This window comes from Sorex fumeus, unplaced genomic scaffold (genome assembly GCF_029834395.1).
Source record: "Sorex fumeus unplaced genomic scaffold, SorFum_2.1 ptg000020l, whole genome shotgun sequence".
In the NCBI taxonomy this organism is placed as follows: domain Eukaryota; kingdom Metazoa; phylum Chordata; class Mammalia; order Eulipotyphla; family Soricidae; genus Sorex; species Sorex fumeus.
In genome coordinates this window covers 8,209,275-8,223,253 of record NW_026606077.1, presented here as the reverse complement: position 1 = coordinate 8,223,253, position 13,979 = coordinate 8,209,275, and the positions used below count along the sequence as shown (strand labels likewise).

The following is a 13,979-nucleotide window of genomic DNA, read 5'->3' as shown; positions in this document are numbered from 1 at the left end:
GGGTTAGGAGCTTGCCTGGCACGTGGCCAAGTATATGATTTTCTAGCACTGCCAGGAGTGACCCCTAAACACAAAGCCAGAAGGAAGCCCTGAGTACTCCTGGGTATGGCCACAAAACCAAAGAAAAAACCCCACCCCCAAATAATAATGATAATAATCAAAAGGTTATCATAAAACTTTACATGTTAATAACACTTTTGTTTTTGGGCCACACCCAACTTAGGAACACTCGGAGTGTTTGGGAGACCATATGTGGTATTGGGGATGGAACCTGAGTGGGCCCCATGTAACTCTTATACTATATATGTCCATTCCATAATTATACATTAAATTAAAAACACTATTTTTCTAAACAAAAAGGATTTAGTGAGAAGAGTAGCATTCTTTTCCTTTATGTGGAACTGTTTAACATCTGTGCTAACAGAAGTTTCTCATATTTGCTTCTGAATTCAATCTTTTGCTATTCAATTTTTTAATGGGCTCTGTGTAGTCTCTGGAAAACTTTGTTGTACTTCATTAGATGAAAATGGCAAGATTTCATACATCTTTGTATGAAATAATTTTGATCCTGTGGATCCCCTGTGGATCCCCTGTGGATCTCGAGGTAAGAGTTCTTGCCTTGAGAACTGTTTAGACATCAACTGTATTTCCCTGTTGTTTGCCCAGGGAACCCCTAGGTAAGTCCCTCTCTTTCTGTTTCCTCAAGTCGACCTCCTAGGTACTAGTCAAATGTTATTTTAGTCACACTTTTTAGAACATCACGGAAATGTCAGAAACAATTGTTATTAAATAATAAACCACAGATTAGTTATTATTCCTTCCTTCCATGACAAGGGAAAACAGCTTCTTCCTTCCTTCCTTCCTTCCTTCCTTCCTTCCTTCCTTCCTTCCTTCCTTCCTTCCTTCCTTCCTTCCTTCTTTCTCTCCTCTCCTCTCCTCTCCTCTCCTCTCCTCTCCTCTCCTCTCCTCTCCTCTCCTCTCCTCTCCTTTCTTTCTGGTTTATTTTTGGATCTGGCTGGAGCCATAGCACAGCGGGTAGGACATTTCCCTTGCACGCAGCTGACCTGGCCAACCCAAGTTCGATTCCTCCACCCCTCTTGGAGAGCCCGGCAATCTACCAAGAGTATCTTGCCCTCATGGCAAAACCTGGCAAGCTACCCATGATGTATTTGATATGCCAGACACAGTAACAACAAGTCTCACAATGGAGCCGTTACTGGGCCCTCTTGAGCAAATCCACGAACAACGGAGGACAGTGCTACAGTGTTTTTGGATCACACCGGATGCTGGGGGTTACTCCTAGTTCTGTAATCAGGAATTACTGTTGGCAGTGCTCCAGGATCAAACCTGGTCCCAGATAGCTACAGCAATTATTCGAAGACCAGTTATGGAAGACCAAACACAACAGTAGGTGCCTTATAGACAGCAGAATTTAGTATTTGTCAAGGCCTTTCTGTGCGGCTAGGCAAGCGCTGAGCGCCGTACCTCACCTAAGTAAATCCTCACTGTAGTTTTCGGAGACACCTCAGCTGAGGAAATTTTTCTCACAGATATAAAGTTTGGCTAATGCCCACTGTGACCCTGGATGGAGCCGGGAACTGAGCAGCATCACCGACCTCTGGGCCAAGCGGTCCATTACTTATAGATAAAAGGATAAAGATGGGAGACAGAACTGAGGTTCCTGTAAAATAACAGATCAGTCAGCAATTTGTTTTCATTCTATTAAAGATCTTATTAATTTTATCTAGGAAAAAAATAACAAGAGGCGAGAAGAGTTTTTTTTTTTTAAAAAAAGAAGCAAACATGCCCCGCAGCCAGCGCAGTACTGACCGCCAGAACTACACTTTTTTTTTTTTTTTTTTTTGCTTTTTGGGTCACACCCTGCGATGCACAGGGGTTACTCCTGGCGATGCTCTGGGGACCATACAGGATGCTGGGAATCGAACCCCGGTGGCCGCGTGCAAGGCAAACACCCTGCTCACCCTGCTCCAGCCCCTCTATACTCTTTTCCACCTGGGGTCTCCTTTAGACCGTAGAGCGTCACTGCCTACGCCCCCAAGTCCCTCCCTGGTCCTCCTGACGCGCTCCCATCCCGGCAGCGTGACGACCCCGCCTGCCGCTGAGCTGCACCGAGGTGCTAGGGAGGAACTCGGCCTGGAAAGGAGGCGCGGCGCGCCCCGCGGTAACCATGGGAACGGCGGCGTGGCGCGGAGCCCGCGCAGGCGCCCTGCGCGCGGGCCTCCCCCGGGCCGCGGGCTCGGGTCGGGCCGCGGGTGGGGCGCGCGGGCGGGGGCGGCGCGGTGCGCCTGCGCGGTGGCCGCGCGCGGGTGTGCTCGGGCTCACGTAGCGCGCGAGGCCACAGTCGCCTCCTCCGCGGCGCCGCGGTCGTGGCCTAGAGGTTATAAAAGGGCTAACGGGCTCCCTCTGCTGCCCAGTCGCGCCGCCAGCGGCCCGAGGGACGGGAGTGGGCAGTCGGCCGCCGGCCCCGACAGAGTCCGCTGCTCGCCGCTCCTGCTTCTCAGGTGAGCCTCTCCCCGCACCGGCTTTGGCCAGCGAGGGGACGGGGGCTCGGTCAGCCGTGGACCTTCTCGGGCGGCTCCCGGGTCCGCCCGCTGCCCCCCGGTGGGCTGGCTCGGGGGCGGGGGCTTCTCGCTGACCACCGCCGCCTGCCTCGGGACCCTCCGCGCCGGGGTCCGGGCCCGCGCCCCGCTTGCCCCCGCGGGGAGGCCCGACTGTCCTTCTGCGGGGCGCCGCCTGTCCGTCCCCCCGCCGCCGGGGCCGCCGCTGTCCCCGCCCCGGGGACCAGAACTTTCTTGAATTTTCCTTGACCGGGGAAGACTCACCCTGTTGCTTGCTTCCCCTCGAGCCCCGCGCTCCGCACCTACCTCGGCGGGGTCCGCGAGGGCGGCAGAGGGGGGCGCCCGGGGCGGGGGGCGGCCGGGGGAGACCCCGCTGCGGCGCGGGGAGGACGAGGGCTGTCACTGCACCGGGGGTCGGGGCAGCGGCTCTTCCTCCGCCCCTGGCCCCCCTCCTCGCCGAGGCTTCTGCCCTGCTGCCCCGCGCGCACCGGGGGCGATCGTCCCTAAGAGCCCACCCGTGCGAGCCCACCCTCCGTAAAAGGAACGAACTCAGGGCTGCAGCCGAGCTTTGAGTCGGGGAATGCGTGAATGCCCCCAGTCCGTCCCACCCCAGGTCCAGGTCGTAGTTGATTGCATGTGATGTGTGGTCGGGGTTGGAGGGGCTAGGGGACCACACCCAGCGGTGCCCCGGGAGCTGCGCCCGGCTTGGTGGGGGTCTCGGTGCTGGGGATGGACACTCCCAGCCTCCTGCAGGCGCAGCCCGCGCCCCAGCCCTCCGAGCCGTCTTCTCGTCCCCCCCCAGGTGGAGGGTCCAAGGGCAGAGCGGGACAGGGACCAGGCCACTGTCTCCCTAGGGACCCCGCGGACCCCTAGGGGAGCGTGCAGAGGACTCCGGATTCTTGCACGGTGGGCGCGAACAAAAGGGCGAGGACCGCCACCGACTGTCCTTTGGCGAGTGTGATCCGAAAGGCCGGGAGGCTCTCCAGTCTCAGCTTAACTGTTTCTGCTTTCTGCTCTCGGATTTTCCCCGGAATGTGCTCTGCAAGGATGAAATCGCCGCTACGTGCGTGGGGGAGGGGGAAGGACGTGGCAGCCGTGTGCTTTCTTTAACTTTCTGCCCCTTTGAAAAGGAAGGTTCTGGCAGGAAAGGTATTTACCCTTTTCGGTCTAGTTGTAATTTATGAATGAGACCAGTCATTTCCTAAAATAAGCGGGTGAACGGTTCAGTCCGCCTCCAAGAAATAGTGGAATTTAATTTATAAACTATTTTTAGGAATCAAGCTTGATGGATACCTAGAGCAGGAAATATTCAAGAAACTGAAACCGAACAGCCATGAATGTTTGCCTTGTTTTGAAATTGAAATACATGTGCGTGATTAAAAAAAAAAACAACTCTGATTTTTAGCCGGTGGATTTCAAAATAGTCAGTTTTAGATTCATAGACTATGAACCTCAAATTTTACCTTCTTCTTTGAGAAGCATACACTATCACTTACCTTTAAAAGTTGTGTCTTTGGGCTTTTGGGACATTAGAACAAGGCATGTGCCTCATGCCTTGCTGCTTTTTGAGATAACCATAACAAGTAAAGATTCAATGTAGATAGATTAGGAAGAGAACTACTTTTTTCCCCCTCATCTCCATTGACATATTTAAATGAGTTATTTTGGTTTTTTGAAGTATTGACTTTTGAAGTATTGAAAATCAGGTAACAGGATAATTACATTGGTCATTTTGTGCTCTGGGACCTAAAGTAGTAAAACAGATGATGAAGTGTTTACAGCATTCAATTACTGCAGAAAAAATGTAATGCAAAAGACTATTGAAAAAAAAACTTTATATCACCTAGATATATTTTTCTAAGGGCCAATACCTTTATTCACAGATGCATGAGGTTTCCAGGAATGCACCCAGAAAGCATCTTAGCTGTTGTTTCAGTGGAAGGAATGCCTTATTTTAGCTGGCAGATAATTATCACTTGGGATTTATTACTGGTCTTAGATTTGGAAATTGTACCTTGTGACTTGCATAGTAGCAGTCTTCCCCGTTTTGAGGTTGTGAAATTCATTGTAAAGGTGTGGACCAGGGGTTAGGAAATTCAAATATACACAGTAACTAGGATATATCTATTTCTTTCTCTCTCTCTACACACATATATATGTATGTACATGCATAATTTCCCCCCAAAGCCCATTTATAAACCCCAAAAAGGAGATGAAATGTGAAGAAAAAATTTTAAGGATCTCTAGATAAATTTAAGCAGTATTGAATTAATGCAGATTGAATGGGAAAGTCAGTTTGACTGAACCTGTGTATAAATGACCCCGGTAGGAGAATTGTTGAATTACTAAATTCTCTAGGCCAGTGATTTTATTTTCTTTTTCCACCCCCCCTTTTTTAAAAGGAATTTTTATATTATTGGGGGGCGGCATACCTGGCAGTGCTTAGGGTTTACTCCTGACTTCCTGCTTAGGAAATATTTCTAGTGGGGCATGGGGAATCATACAGGGTGCCAGGGATTAAACATGTGTTGGTTACATGCAAGGCAAATATGCCCTATCTGCTGTATGATCTCTCCAGCTCTAGATCTTTTTTGTTAATTTTTGAGGCCAGACCTGGCGGTGCGCAGTGTGGCAGGGCTCAAGGAATTGAAACCAGGTTGACTGTGTGCAAGGCAAGTTTCTACCCACTGTACTCTCTCGCCCCAGTAATTTTTTCTTTTTCCTAAAAATAGTCTTTTAGTGTCTTGGTTTGGTCCTAAAAGATTGTTTTCGATTCTCAGGTTTTTCTCCTGACTCTGAGCTCAGGGATCAATCCTCACAGGTGATGGGGTACCCTTCTGGGATACCTGGGATTGCTAGGGTCAGCTACCAGAAAGGCAGGTGTCCTACTTGCTCTACTATCTCTCAGCCCTTCTACAAGGTTGCTTTTAACCTACCTAATAAAATACTTTAAAATATATAGTTTGGGGCTGGAGTGATAATACAGCAGGTAGAATGTTTGCCTTGAGCACGGCCGACCCGGGTTTGATTCCTAGCATCCCATATGGTCCGCTGGGCACCGCCAGGAGTAATTACTGAGTACAAAGTCAGGAGTAAGTCCTGAGCATCGCCAGGTGTGGCCCAAAAAGCCAAAATAAATAAATAAATAAATAAAATCTATAGTTTTCTTTCATGTATAGATTATTTTTTCTTTTGTGGTGCTGGAGACCTGCATGCAAGGCATGCACTTTTACCAAGCCATAGCCCTGCTCTATAATTTCATTTTAAAAATAATACTATGAAGTAGTTTTATATCACCACAGTCTTAGTGGTATAAAACAAATCAGCCACGGTCAGTGAAATCAATATGCCCAAGAATATACTAAGTAATAGGCCTAAGACGTATCCAAATTGTTTAACTGATTAACCCTTCATATTCCTTTATCTTTCATAATAGGTCAAACTAACTCTGAAGTAATGAAAAAATTTAATTATGCATTGCCAGTGTATTAAAATTTTTCAATAGCTGGAGTTGAAATAAAGTAGGATTCCTGGCTAGTAGTAATAAGCTAGTTATTTCACTGGTTTTAATGAATTTTTTTTCCTTTGTGTTTTGGGCGACACCCAACAGTGCTCATTCCTTACTTGGCTCTGGGCACAGGGATCACTCCTGGGGGGGACACAGGGGACCATATGGGGAGCCAGGGATCAAACTTGATTTGGCTGAGTACCAGCTGTACTATTGCTCTGGCCCCTTGATGAACTTTTTAAAAGCAATATAATGTGCCCATATACAATGGCAGAATCAAAGGAGTGATAAGCAATGTATCATAAGACAGAAAGTCGACATAGTATGCCAGCATTTTATCTGATGTTAAAACTAAACAAATGCTGAGTGGAAATCACTGTCTAGATTAATTCTACACCACATATTCATTTCTCCTATGCCAGTATGTTTCGTCTTATTTTGTTTAACTTTTCTTAATTTGAGAACTTTGGGTCTGATGTTAAAGATGAGATCAAATTGAAGGATAGAAAAAGAGGCAAACTAGGGTGAAGACAAATTGGATTTTTGCAGAGTATCTTTGAGAATGATGAAATTGAGATAAAGCGTATTTGGACCTCAGAACTATAGTCAGTCCATCTATTTAGGAAGAAAAGATATCCTAAAATCATTTTTAGATATTCTGCTCTGGACTAATGTGTTATGACCTGAATCTGTCATGGTAAGAAATGAAACATACTAACATTTTTTTGGTATCAAGGTAAGAAATGAAACATATGTAACCATTTTTGTATTAGAAAAAAATACCATAAGGTGGCTGAGATAGTATAACAAGTACTTGCCTCGCATGGGGCCAACCCATGTTCCATTCCAGGTGCTACATGCAGTCTCCCAGGCCCTGACAGGAATAATCCCTGAGTGTAGATACAGGAGTAAGTTTTAAGAACAGCTGGGTGTGGCCCCAGCATAGTAACATTGTAGCATTGTAGTTGGGTTGTTCATTGATTTGCTCTAAGGCTCCATTCATCCCTGTCACTGCTAGTGTAGCCCAATGGCATCTGCTCCCTCCAGGAACACGAAGTGAGCCTTATTGTTACTGTTTTACTGTTTTTGGCATATCTAATACGTCAGGGTAGCTTGCCAGGCACAACAATAATCATACAATAAATACTATAGGTTTTTATGGGAATTTGCCCCTTATCTTTGAGAATGTGTTCAAAGTTAGATGCTTTTCATACCAGCCATCAAAGTTATTTTAATTTTGGAACTAGAGTTAGAATTAGCAGTCATCAGTATAAAATAAAAGTGCAGTGGCTGGAGAGATAGCACAGTGGGTAGGGCATTTGCCTTGCACACGGCCGACCCGGTATTCAATTCCCAGCATCCCATATGGTCCCCTGAGCACCGCCAGGAGTAATTCCTGAGTGCAGAGCCAGGAGTAACCTTTAGGCATGGCCAGGTGTGACCCAAAAAGCCAAAAAAAAAAAATGCACTTAAACGTTGATAAGCATGAAATAGAACAATAATTGCTATGCATGTCTCCAGTAGTGACAAAATGTTTTTGAGTATTGAAGATTCTTTACTTTAATACCAGTTCTGTTGCTATTTTTCCCAATCATGAATTATTCTCTGAAATTTTTAAGAATTTAGGTTAAAAATACAAATCTGTATACAAGGCATGATACTTAATTTTAGATAAATTACTCCCAAAGTTGCTGGGAAAATGCGTAACTTATTGTTTGAGTAGGATAGAGGACAGCTAATGTATTTTTATATTTAAATATTTTATTTGAGAATGTTTTGTAAATATGTTTAACTGGTATTGAGTAGGTTCAGTCCCCTCTTAAACTCTAAATCCCACAGTTTTTATATATGCATATCTAGGAATCTTAAGAAGCTGTCAAGTATTTCATTATTTACTATGTACACATTGTTTTTGATTTTGCATCCTTGTTTTAACACTCCCTTTAGTTTGTCCTTGTTTAACCCACGCAAGATTTAATTCATATTTAAAGGTTTCATGAAGACACTCAAAATTACAAGGCCTCAAAATTTGCCAATTTTTTTTTGTGTGTTTGGTTTTGTTTTTGGGCCATATACAGCAATGCTCAGGGCTTACTCTTAGCTCTGTGCTCAGGGGTCACTTCTGGTGGGCTCAGGGGTCCATATGGGGAGTAGTTTGAAAGGCAGGTCTCCTCTACCTGTTGTGCTATTGCTTCAGCCCATCAAAATTTGCCAATTTTTTTTACCTCAAATATATTTTGGGACTGTATCTGTTTATTGTATCTGCATTTAGAAATGCTTTAAATAGGGGCTGGAGTGATAGCACAGCGGGTAGGGCGTTTGCCTTGCACGCAGCCGACCCGGGTTTGGTTCCCAGCATCCCATATGGTCCCCTGAGCACTGTCAGGAGTGATTTCTGAGTGCAAAGCCAGGAGTAACCCCTGAGCATCACCAGGTGTGACCCAAAAAGCAAAAAAAAAAAAAAAGCTTTAAATAATAATGTTCAAATAGTGACGATGATCATTATAGCCTTTAGGGCTATATCTAGCAGTGCTTGGGGTGGGGTGGGGGGGGGAGTTGGTAGTGGCTGTGGTGCTGGGGATTGCTGGAGTCTGCTGCATACAAGGCATAAGCCCTAACCTCTGTACTGTGTAACTCATAGGTATAGGTGTTTATGTCAGTATAAGTGTTTGACTTGTTAAAGTGCTATCATGCTATTATGATTGCTATATCAATCGTGGGGTAAGAGTCATTTAAATTGTTTTTTATTGATTGATGTGGGCCACTCCTGGTGATGCTTGGGATTAAATCTAGGTGCTTGTACATGCAAAGCATAGACCTGTATAGTGTGCCCAGTCTTTTAGGGTCGGTCCCAGCGAGATTGGAGGACCACCAGAGCTGCACCTGGAGATGCTAAAGGATTCAGGGGACCATTTGATGTGATGCTGGGGATCAAACTCTAGGCATGGTACAGGTGCATCACTCCCAGGGGTCCTGTCACCAAGTGGTACTGAGGAACCCAAAAATTCATGCTAGGGCCAGAGGATGCAGTACTGTCCAGGCCCTGCTAGGACCACTCCAGGTATGTTGGGGATATACCAGGGCCATACCTCCAAAACTACACCTGTCTTATCTCCCTTACCCTCAAGTTAATATTTATTTTGTTTTGGGGCCACACCTGACTGTGCTCAGGTCTCACTCCTGACTGGGCTCAGGGGTGCATACCGGGTGCCGGGGATTGAGCCTGGATCAGCTGCATGCAAAGTAAGTGTTCTACCCACTGTACCATCTCTCTGGCCCCCCTCATGTTAATATTTAAGTTACATTTTCTATTTAAGTTTACAAATTAGAGCTGTAGAGATAGTTCAATGGGATGGAGTGAGTGCTTTGCATACAGGAAGCCAGGCTTCAGTCTACAGAACTGAGTGGTCCCCTGAGCTGCTAGGAGAACTGCTCCCCCTTCCCGCCCCCCCCAACACACACACACACACACCCACACACCCACACACCCACCTCTTGCCAAATATTAAGCTGTGCTTAGCGCCTGAGTGCTGCCAGGTGCTACATGTGAAAGATTTTTTTTTCTTTTTTCCTGCACTGGAGATTGAATCCATGGTCTCACAGTGAAACATGAACTATAACACTGAGCCATATTCCTACCCCATCTTTGTTTTTTGGGGCCTCCCCAGCATTGGGAGCCCAGAGGTCACTGCCAGTGATACTTAGCCCTGCTGTTTGAGCCTGGCAGACTGTGCTGGGCAAACGTGCTGGGGAATGAACTTGGGGCTGTATGTCTTGCCAGGCTCTGCCGTGCGGGCGAGATACTCTCGGTAGCTTGCCGGGCTCTCCGAGAGGGGTGGAGGAATCGAACTCGGGTCGGCCATGTTGGCTGCGTGCAAGGCAAACGCCCTACCGCTGTGCTATCGCTCTAGCCAAATCTCAAGTTAACTTCATTTTTAAATTTTATTTATTTTTTTGCTTATTGGGTCACACCTGGCGATGCTCAGGAGTTACTCCTGGCTGTGCACTCAGGAATTACTCCTGACAGTGCTTGGGGGACCATATGGGATGCTGGGAATCTGTATGTCACATGCTCCATCCTTTTGAGCTATCTCCCTGACCCATTTTTGTCGTTTTTGTTTTGGGGCCGAACCCAGCAATGCTCATGAATTATTTCTGGCTCTATACTCAGAAATTACTACTGGCAGTGCTCAGGAGACCATATGGCATGCTGGGAATGGAACCCAGGTTGGCTGTATGAAGGCAAACAAACGTCTTACCCCCTGTACTATCGCTCTGGTCCATTTTTTTTTTAAATCATACTTAAGTTTATAAATTTTTCTCTCCTTTCAGTGTTACAGTGAATTTTATTATTTAAATCTCAAGTTAAGTAAAGTAAAAGTAAAGGCCCTCCCGTTGATCATCGATTTGCTCGAGCGGGCCCAGTAACGTCTCCATTGGAGACTTTGTTGTTACTGTGTCTGGCATATCGAATACTCTCGGTAGCTTGCCGGGCTCTCTGAGAGGGGCGGAGGAATCGAACTCGGGTCGGCCATGTTGGCTGCGTGCAAGGCAAACGCCCTACCGCTGTGCTATCGCTCTAGCCAACTCTCAAGTTAACTTTATTTTTAAATTTTATTTATTTTTTTGCTTATTGGGTCACACTTGGCGATGCTCAGGAGTTACTCCTGGCTGTGCACTCAGGAATTACTCCTGACAGTGCTTGGGGGACCATATGGGATGCTGGGAATCGAACCTGGGTGGCCACGTGCAAGGCAGTCACCCTACCCACTGTGCTATCTCTCCAGCCCCCTCAAGTTAACTTTAAATTAAATTTAACTCTGGAATTAAATTCATCTGGAATTTATTTGGCAAAATGATGCAAGGTATAATATTTATATGGGTATGCTTTACATTTTTTTATGCCTTAGAATTCTTTTTTCTTTGTTCTTTTGCTTGTCTCGGGGCCACACTCTGTGGTACACAGGCCTTACTTCTGACTGTGCGCTCAGGAATCTCTCCTGGTGGGCTTGGGGGACCGTATGGGATGCTAGGGATAGAACCTGGGTCAGCTGCACACAAGACAATGCCTTATTCATTGTACTATTGCTCCAACCCATCCTCAGCATTCTTAAAGTATAATGTTTAATTTTTTTAGAAGTTTTTATAGGTTAATGGTTTTTTATTTATTTTAGCATTAAGGATGGTGGAAATTGGCAAAAACTTTAGTGACTATAGTAATGAAAAAAAGATAATCTCTTATCTGACAAATACAAACTTTGTCATCAGTTAAACATTTAGACAGCATTTCTGATTAACTTTCTGTTAGTACAACAAAAACATCTGTATTTTCTGGAAATAAGACTTAGTCATGAAAAAAGTTACAGCAGGGATCTGTTTAAATAGAAGATTCTAGACTCATCAGCCAGCCAAGGATTTTGAGAAAGTCTCATGCTTTGGCAGGAGTCCAGGAGAGGAAGTGTCTACATCTGCCCCATTCTAGAAGCTTTCCCAACTAGTTACTGTCAGGCAGCCAAGAGAGCAGTGTTTTCATCACTGTGGTTCTAGAAGTATCTGGAAATGTGCAGCAAATTTGAGAGAGAAGACTTAGGCGTACTATCAGACCACCAGTTTCTATAGTAATCTATTTTTATTGAAATTCAAGTTAGGGAAAAGTAGGTCTACTGTAGTTAGTTTTTGCAGATCTGGAAGCTTTCCAGTGCAAACTAGGACCTGTGGTTTCATGAATAACCTGTTACAGAGTTGCCTGAACAAAGAGAGACTAATCAGAGTAATCAGTGGGGATCTGTTACTGAGGTAAAGAATACTGTGAGGAAACGTAATCTCCTGTAAGGTAATGATTCTTTCTAGAAAAGATAACTCTGCTGAGGCAAGGAAAAAGGTGTTTGCTTTTTCAAACAACCCTGAAACCACAGGGCTAGGGCTCGCTGGCTCTAAGGGCACGCAGAGGAACCCTGGATTCAGTTCCTGAGCACAGCTAGGTGTACCCTCACCCCTTCCTAAAGTCACTGTGGAGAGCTAAGGATTCTATACTTCATAGGACGCCGGAGATAAGAAGGAAAACTCAGGCCTGTGTCTTCTGAGTTATTAGTGGCAGATTTTCAACCAAGCTCTGCAGTTTTATTACTGAGAATGCATGGTTTGCTTCTCATCAGTCTGCCCTGGCATGCTTCTCAGTGGCACCGGAAGCACCAGGATCCATGATAGCCAGTGTGCAGGCTGAAGTGTCCTCCTCACTCAGTGCTGCCTCATGCTCATTGCCACAGAGGTGCTGAAAGCCAGTTTGGGCTTAGTGCTCGTGTTGAGCTCACATTTTCTTCAGGAAGCCCCATTCCTGCTCAGGTGTGGAACAGCTCCTACCCTAAGATGTCCAGGAGATGGGACAGGAAGTTGAGGATCGGATCCAGAACTATAGTCACAACGTGCAGGGCGCCCCGATTTACCTGAACCGTGGCCAAGGAACTTGCGGAGAGCAGCCACCAAGATGATTGGAGGGAGAGCAGGAAGTTTCTAGTCTTCTTGGTTGGGTGCACTCTCACTTTTTTGAGGGAGCCCACACAGTGGTACTTAGGGAGTGCTTCCTGGCTTTGTGTTCTGGGTTACTTCTGGCGGTGCTCCGGAACCATGTGTGGTACCAGGGATTAATTCCAGGTCTCCTCCTAGCAAAGTACGCATTCTAGCCCCTGGAACTCTTTTTTAGTCCACTTCTCTGTACTTCACAAATAAGTAATAATTTTATTGATATAATTAAAAAAACGGAATCACAGTGAGATACACAGATACAAACTATTCATGATTGGGTTTCAGTCATGTAATATTCCAACACTTGTCCCTTCACCAGTGTACATTTCCCATGGCCACTGTCCCCGGTTTCCCTTCCCCCACCCTCCTGCCTCTATGGTAGACACTTTTCTTATCTTTTTCTCTTTGTCTCTGTCTCTCCCCACCTCTCTCTCCCCCCTCCCTTTCCCTCTTTGCCTCTCTCCCTCTTTCCTTTTGGACCTTATGCTTTGCAATACAAATGCTGAAATGTTATTAGGTAAATCTAACTCCCTTTCCAACTTGGTCCCGTCTCTAGCCTAACTACCCTTTCCCCCCCAGACACTCTTGTGGCAAGCTTCCAACCATTGACCAGTCCTCCTGGCCCATGTTTCCCCTGTGCCTGGATATTAGCCTCATAATTTTATATCCCACAAATGAATATAATCATTCTCTATCTGTCCCTCTCCTTCTGATTCATTTCACTCAGCATGATATTCTCCATGCCCATCCATTTACAAGTAAATTTCATGACTTCATTTTTTCTAACAGCTGTGTAGTATTCCATTGTGTAGATGTACCATAGTTTCTTTATCCAGTTATCTGTTCTCTGTCAGTCGGCTTGTTTCCAGATTCTGGCTATTGTGAATAGTGATGCGGTGAATATAGAAGAGCAGATAAAGTTTTTGCTGTGTGTTTTTGGGCCCCCAGGGTATTCTAGCTATTGTGAATATTGCTGCAATGAACATAGAAGAACAGATGACATTTCTGCTGTGTGTTTTTGGGTCCTTTGGGATATAGTCCCAGAAGTGGTATTGCTGGGTCAAATGGGAGCTCAGGTTCTAGTTTTTTGAGGAATGTCCATATTGTTTTCCCAAAAAGACTGGACCCGTTGGTATTCCCACCAACGATGAAGAAAAGTCCTTTTTTCCCTGCATCTGTGCCTGCGCTGGTTGCTCTTGTTATTTTGGATGTGTGCCCGTCTTTGTGGTATAAGGTGATATCTCATTGTTTTGATTTACATCTCCCTGATGATTAGTGATGTAGAGCATTTCATTTCTTCATGTTCTTTTTGACCATTTGAATTTCTTCTTTGAGGAAGTTTCTGTTCAAGTCCTCTTCCCACTTTTTGA

General features: G+C 45.7%; 1 protein-coding gene across 2 annotated transcripts in view; it reads left to right on the top strand.

The window, feature by feature from the left end:
- The first annotated feature begins 2,311 nt into the window (after positions 1 to 2,311).
- P4HA1 (prolyl 4-hydroxylase subunit alpha 1) overlaps positions 2,312 to 13,979 on the top strand; it is a 61,259-nt gene continuing 49,591 nt past the window's right edge. For both annotated transcript variants that reach the window (XM_056113340.1, XM_056113343.1), the window contains exon 1: positions 2,312 to 2,522. The gene's annotated coding sequence lies outside the window, so the exon portion shown is untranslated. The remainder of the gene's footprint in view (positions 2,523 to 13,979) is intronic.